Source organism: Borostomias antarcticus, assembly GCF_949987555.1.
Source record: "Borostomias antarcticus genome assembly, chromosome: 21".
NCBI classification, from domain to species: domain Eukaryota; kingdom Metazoa; phylum Chordata; class Actinopteri; order Stomiiformes; family Stomiidae; genus Borostomias; species Borostomias antarcticus.
In genome coordinates this window covers 4,809,852-4,817,351 of record NC_140254.1, presented here as the reverse complement: position 1 = coordinate 4,817,351, position 7,500 = coordinate 4,809,852, and the positions used below count along the sequence as shown (strand labels likewise).

The window sequence follows — 7,500 nt, the reverse complement described above, 5'->3', positions numbered from 1 at the left end:
CTGATGACTCAATTCATTTCTTGGTTGGTGAAACTTCTGCCTGTCTTTCACTTCTCATTAGTAGACCTGAAAGGCTTCACACACACACACACTCTCACACACACACACACACACACACACACACACACACACACACACACACACACACACACACCTCATTCAGACACAGACGCACACCTTTTCACACACATATATACACAAACACACGCACACACACACACGCACACACACACACCTTTCCATTCAGACACTCACACACACAGATGTACACTTTTCCACTCACACACACACACACACACACACTCCTCAGAGGGAGAGCAGAGACAAAGCAGGAGGATCCTGTGGAAGCAGGTGACGGGGTGAGTGGGCGGACGCTCAGCGAGAGGAACACTGTGACACGTCTCTGAAGAGGTCTCCCTCTCCTCATTACACCGCGCACGGCAGAGACAGAGGAGTGCACGGAGACGCTCCAACAACCCCCCCCCCCCCCACGTCCTCCACCTCCTCCTCCACCTCCTCCTTCACCTCCGAGGCCTGTCCCCTCACCCCCCCTCCGACCTCTTCCCTGATATCTCTCTCTCTCCATCCACCGCCCTCTATGTCCTCCTCTTTCTCCCTCGGTCGGATCACCAGACCACCCCCCCCCCCCCGCACCCCCCCCGCCTCCACACCTCACCCCGCCTCCACAGGGATCAGGCATCTAGAAACAAGTCCTCCGAAGATATTGAAATGTCAACCCCTCCCCTCTCGGTCTGTCACTTCTGGCCCTCTCTTTCCCCTCTCTCCCCTCTCTCCTCTCTCTCCCCTCTCACCTCTCTCTCCCCTCTCTCCCCTCTCTCCCCTCTCACCTCTCTCTCACCTCTCTCCTCTCTCTCCTATCTCTCCTCTCTCCCCTCTCTGTCTGCCTCGTCCCTTTCCTCTCCCCGGAATCCCCATCAATTTCTTCTCTCCTCTCCCTCGTTTCCCTCCTCTCTCTCCTCTCCCTCATCCCTCTATCCCTCATCCTCATCCCTCTATACCTCTATCCCTCATCCCTCTCTCCTTCATCCCTCTATCCCTCATCCTCATCCCTCTATCCCTCTATCCCTCTATCCCTCATCCCTCTATCCTTCATCCCTCTATCCCTCATCCCTCTATCCCTCATTCTCATCCCTCTATCCCTCATCCCTCTATCCCCCATCCCTCTATCCCTCATCTCTCGCATGGTCTAGCTGGTCTAGCTGGTCTAGCATGGTCTAGCATGGTCTAGCTGGTCTAGCATGGTCTAGCTGGTCTAGCTGGTCTAGCTGGTCTAGCATGGTCTAGCATGGTCTAGCATGGTCTAGCTGGTCTAGCATGGTCTAGCATGGTCTAGCTGGTCTAGCTGGTCTAGCTGGTCTAGCTGGTCTAGCATGGTCTAGCATGGTCTAGCATGGTCTAGCTGGTCTAGCATGGTCTAGCATGGTCTAGCTGGTCTAGCTGGTCTAACATGGTCTAGCTGGTCTAGCTGGTCTAGCTGGTCTAGCTGGTCTAGCATGGTCTAGCTGGTCTAGCATGGTCTAGCATGGTCTAGCATGGTCTAGCTGGTCTAGCTGGTCTAGCTGGTCTAACATGGTCTAGCTGGTCTAGCTGGTCTAGCATGGTCTAGCATGGTCTAGCATGGTCTAGCATGGTCTAGCTGGTCTAGCTGGTCTAGCTGGTCTAGCATGCTCTAGCTGGTCTAGCTGGTCTAGCTGGTCTAGCATGGTCTAGCTGGTCTAGCATGGTCTAGCATGGTCTAGCTGGTCTAGCTGGTCTAACATGGTCTAGCTGGTCTAGCTGGTCTAGCTGGTCTTACATGGTCTAGCTGGTCTAGCTGGTCTAACATGGTCTAGCTGGTCTAGCTGGTCTAGCATGGTCTAGCTGGTCTAGCTGGTCTAGCTGGTCTAGCTGGTCTAGCATGGTCTAGCTGGTCTAGCTGGTCTAGCATGGTCTAGCTGGTCTAGCTGGTCTAGCATGGTCTAGCTGGTCTAGCTGGTCTAGCATGGTCTAGCATGGTCTGGCTACAGAACAGCAAGACCTCAGCCTGGGATGAACACAGCCCACTGTAGAGAACAGGGGCCTCATTTATCATTGAGGTACGCCTTCTTTTACACGGTCTTTTTCGCGAGTTCAGGCGTACGCCATTTGCCCCCCCCACATTGCGATTTATCAAGCCGTAAGGGCGAAAATTTAGTCGCCTTTCTCCGCGCTTTTGTAGGACACCTCTCCAGTTGGCGTACCGATTTACACGGTGTTCTACGCCCTTTTTGAACACAGGGGGAACTGGCGACGCAGGTGGTGCGTCGGTGAATTACTATGTTTGACGGAGAGAATAAGAGCGACAGTTCATGAACGCACAATCATGTAGGCTACTAGGCCAATTCAGCACAAACATATATCGCAATGCAAGATTAGACGTGTCCTCTAACCGGCTCATTCATGGTTCGATATGGATTTGTTCCCCAAACTGTACCTATGCGCTGTCCCAAACCCTTCCGCGCTATATGTCACACACTTAATGCAGGCACTCCATCAAACGCAAATCATTGACCAATTAGATTGTCATTAATATGTGATCATGTGGACCTGTTTGCTGTTTGGTAAGCATATAAATGACAGTCCTCCTGTGCGTAATGCGAGCCTAAATGAATCCGGCGGCCTACTGGCCGAGATAGAACTCCAAAGAGGTGACGGCGATGGCGACTGCACCCACATAAGGGCACCATCAGTGAATGAATACGTCTATGTGAATCGCAAAAATGTGCACACTATAAATTCCCAAATCATATGTGACGCCGACATGCTCATCACAAGTGTAGTGGCACGGTGGCCTGGCTCCACGCATGACTCATTCATCCTGGCGCACAGCAGGGTAGGGGCTAGACTGGAGGCAGGCGCTGCGCGTGACGGCTGGCTTGGTGTGTGCATAGCCAAGATACATATTCTTAGTCTTTTTTACTTAAATCTTTATTAGCATTTTCCATCCATACAACGACAATACCATAAAACATAAAAACTTACAATAACAGCTTATGGGTACTTCCATCCATGCAGCTTTTTTTTCTTACTCAAATATGACAATTTTAATACTAGTGGTATCATCACACTTCCTTCTATAATCCATCCATTTTTCCCATCTCCCTTCAAACTTTCCTTCCTGCATCGTCAATGCATAAATAAATCTCATAAATCTCCACAACACCCACCACTGCTCCTTGGTTGGGGGTTCCACCTTATACCAAGCCCTCATTATTGTCTTTTTACTAGCAACCAATAGTACTTTCACTAGGTATCTGTCCCCTCCTTGTACATCATTCTGTTATGTTTGCCAAGATGTATATTCAAAGCTGATAAGAATGAGAACCAGTCAAGACCCCACCACAAAATGAGGACCCAAGCCCTCAGCCCCCTCCCCGTCATGAGGTTTACCAGCGGGGCCAAAGGGCCCACACTGAGGTCATGCGCCAGCTATGAAGACACAAACAAGTAAGGTTCACATTTCTACCATTTTATTGTCTGTTGGTGGGTGACTGTGTGAGGTGTGTGAGTGCGTTTGTGAGTGAATGTGTGAGGTCCGTGAGTGTGGTAGTGAGTGACTGTGTGAGGTCCTTGAGTGTGGTAGTGAGTGACTGTGTGAGGTCCGTGAGTGTGGTAGTGAGTGACAGTGTGAGGTCCGTGACAGCATGTGTGAGGGAATGAAGTGCAGTGAGGATGTCCTGTTGGCTCTGGTGGTGTAGTGTGGTGACCTCCACCAACTGCTGCACAACTGCCCCACAACTGCCCCAATCCCTTCTGCCATTTCCCTCTGGGCCTCTAGGGTCATGAGCCTCCAGCACAGCGTCTGATAGGAAGCCCAGCCCTCAGGGAACCTTGAGGCAGGGACGCTGGCAGCCGGAGGTGGAGGCGTGGGCGGTGGAGACGGAGACGGAGGCGCTGGAGATGGCACTGGAGGTGGAGGCCGGTGCGCTGGATGTAGAGGCTGCAACCGGCGGGGGCACGACCGTCAGGTCAAGGACCACTGCAGACTCCCCCTCCTCTGAGTCCCACCCCACGTCAGAGTCTGGAGAAACAATTTCAGTCATTTTCTTTGAGTTTGTCTGTTAACTTGATTATGCATTAAACATTTTATTGTGTAGCCATATTCAATTGATATGTTTTTCTGTTGGCAGCCAAATAAATGCTTAAGTGTGATTTCCCGGGTGATTTAGATGAGAGTCTAAATTTCCCAGAGGGGAAAATGTTTCATGTGGTCTAACATTATGAAGTGGTCATCTGTGTTATCGTTCCCTGTTTTTGGTCCTAAATCATTCATAGCCTACCACAGAATGTGTGGAATGTTTGCTTTCCTCACACATAATACAGCATGTCCGTGTAGCCTACGCCAAATACAGGATGCACCAAACATACAGTAGGCTACCTAAACTAGGAGCAATCAGACAAATGTAGGCTCGTACAAATAGCTTACCTTCCGAAGATGATTTTCTTTCCTCGCGTGGACCTCACCAACAAGCACATGCACCTCCGTCTCCGAAAGGTTTCTCTTCTTTCCGCGTTTTTCCATAAACGTATTTATCTGTCCCTATGCTCCACGCTATATTATGTCGGTTCCTTCCGGGGTATCCCCGTTGTGCCGTCATAGTTTTGACCATATATGGTTGGATTTGGGCGTGGAGAGGGCGGAACACGGGGCGCGTGCGCGTACGCTCTCTTCCCCGCCCGTCTCGGATTTCTCGTGCAGAAAAGGGCATACGACTTTTTTGATAGATCCGAAAAGCGTGTAAATATTCTCGTCGTACGCTACATTGTGCATTTTCCGCGTTTTCGTCGTACGCCCTCTTTTACACCTGAATTTACACGCTCTTTGATAAATGAGGCCCCGGGAGAGAAAGAGATGAGGCAGACAGAGAACAAAGCAGAGAAAGACATAATAATAATAATAATAATAATAATAATAATAATAATAATAATTATTATTATTATTATTATTATTATTATTATAATATGTCATTTGTACAGCAAATACAGTTGCTAGAGAGAGAGAGAGAGAGAGAGAAAGAGAGAGAGAGAGAGAGAGAGAGAGAGAGAGAGTCTTGAGAAAAAGAAAAGAATTTGCTGTAGAGAAATGGGAGGTTAAGGCATCCTTATTAAAGGTCATAAAGTATTCATGAAGGTCGTGAGTGAGCTAGCGTTTCAGGGCGTATCGTCTGGGGATGCACAACGGTGTTGGCGTGCTTAACCTTCTGGATGGGGGCTTATATGGCGGACGCTTTGTTAACGGTCTGAGCAGAACACACGCCTCAGACACGTACCTCCCCCGTCTCCACACTCACGACACACACATCTCAACACGCGCATCTCAACACGGCCGACGCATCCGTGAGAGAGCGACTCCTTGTGCGGTGCAGCAAGCAGCAGCTCCTAAAAACATCAACTCAACTAATGAGCGTGTTGTAGCATGCACACACGCGCAGCCTAGGGCATGCGTCCACAGAAAACCCCTTCTAATATACTGGACTAAGCCATCTGAAATCCCTCGCCAAACTCCTCCCCTATTCCCCACTCTGACAAAACAGGACAAGCGGAAGGGCACGGCTCCTAACAGCCCATAATAACCGTCCATCACCACGGGGCCGTGGCAACCAATAGAGAAGATGGACAGCTGGTGAAAGCACTAGGCCAGTCTTAGTGGTTCAGATGGGCTGTCCAAGAATGTGTCTCTCTAACCTTGTGGCAGGCTCTTCTTACTGATTTACTGTGTAATTGGCTAGGTGGAGGAGAGAGGGATGAAGGGATGGATTGATGTAGATGGAGTGGATTAGCCTAAAATATGCATGGCGCGTAAAAACCGAGACGTTAAATCTTCACCTCTTAATGTATCGAGGCCCTAGGTACTCAGCTCTCACACAATAGACCTGTTCTCCTATTTCTCTCTCTCTCTCGCTCTCTACCTCTGTTGCTCTCTCCCTCTTTCTTTGTCTCTACCTCTCTCTCTCACTCTCTCCATGTTGCTGCACACCCCCCCCCCCCGCCTCCCCCCCTCTCTCTCCGGACAAGAGAGATTTATGTCTATATTAGTGGTTGAGATGATGGATGGAGAGAGAGAGAGAGAGAGAGAGAGAGGGAGAGAGTGAGGGAGGGAGAGAGAGAGAGAGAGAAAGAGAGAGAGAGAGAGAGAGAGGGGGAGATTGGAGAGGAATGAGGAGGAGAAAGACAGAGAGGAGAGGGTTAGGGAGAAAGAGGCCGAGGGAGAGAAAGAGGAGGCAATGGCTCGTCTAAGGTCTGGAGTACACTAGCCTGGAGTACACTAAGGCCTGGAGTACACTAAGGCCTGGAGTACACTAAGACGCGTTTGCATGGCTACGTATTCGAACCCTGCAGGAATACGTGTGCCCGGCGTGTATTACAAGGCCCACGGATTCAAGGGTGGTTTTCCCCCGTGGTGGTGCAATCGCTAGCCGCTAAACGGAGGAAAGGGAAGCTTTTTTCGGATACGCTTTAGTGTAGTCCAGAGCGAGGATCAGAGAGAACTTTCCAGAATGACAGAGCCAGAGAAAAGATGAGAGAGAAAGAGAAGGAGAGATGAGAAAGTGTTACTTTACTTGATCACTTGATTTTCGTTCCATGTATTACCATCACGTATTACCATACACATTGCACTGTTGTTGTTGTTGTTGTTGTATGAAAGGTGCTTACTCTCCTCTGCATTTAAGAGTGTGTTTTTTATTGTGTTCATGTTTATTGTATGAGGACGACAGATGGAAATGAGCATTTTGCTCAATCTGGAGCGACAATCTTTTTGTTTCTTGTAAACAACTAATGTGCACATTGTCCATTTTGTAAATAATATAAACTAAAGTAAACTAATGTCAACTAAAGGCAGCGGAGGCGGGCGGTGTTGGCAGGGGAGGCACGGTGGCTGTGTGGAGGCGGGTGGTGATGGCAGAGGAGGCGCGGTGGCTGTGTGGAGCGTGGTTTCGAGAGGAACCGCAGCGTGTACAAGGGTACAAGGAGAGCCAAGGGGAGTGACCCGGGCAGAGGGAGCGGTGACGCGCTTCAGAACGAAAGCACGACGGACAATAAAAAAAACAAACAGAACGGGAGATATCTAAAGTTCTTTCGACGGAGAGAGAGAGAGAGAGAGAGAGAGACAGAAAGAGAGGCCTTGAGATGAAGTGGCAATGTGTGTGTGTGAGTATGTGTAGCGGATTTTGTCAAGTACGTGTGTGTGTGTGTATACTTGGGTGGGTGGGTACTTGTAGGCAAATGTTTGTGTGAAGAGTTTCAAAGCCTCTGCTCGCACAACTTTGTGAAGAGTTTGAAAACAAATCTTCCTGAGCCGTGGTTTCATCTCAACAAAAATCCATTACATCAAGTGAATGTGTGCATGCATAAACGCACGCACACGCACACATACACACAAATGTGCGTGCACACACACACACACACACACACACACACCAGCTGTTCTCTAAACCCTGCCCCTTGTCCCATGTAGTCCAG

The 7,500-nt window shown here is 49.5% G+C and overlaps 1 protein-coding gene across 1 annotated transcript in view; it reads right to left on the bottom strand.

Annotated features, from left to right (window-relative positions):
* epha10 (EPH receptor A10) overlaps window positions 1–7,500 on the bottom strand; it is a gene marked incomplete at both ends in the record, with an annotated part of 62,177 nt that overhangs the window by 34,291 nt on the left and 20,386 nt on the right.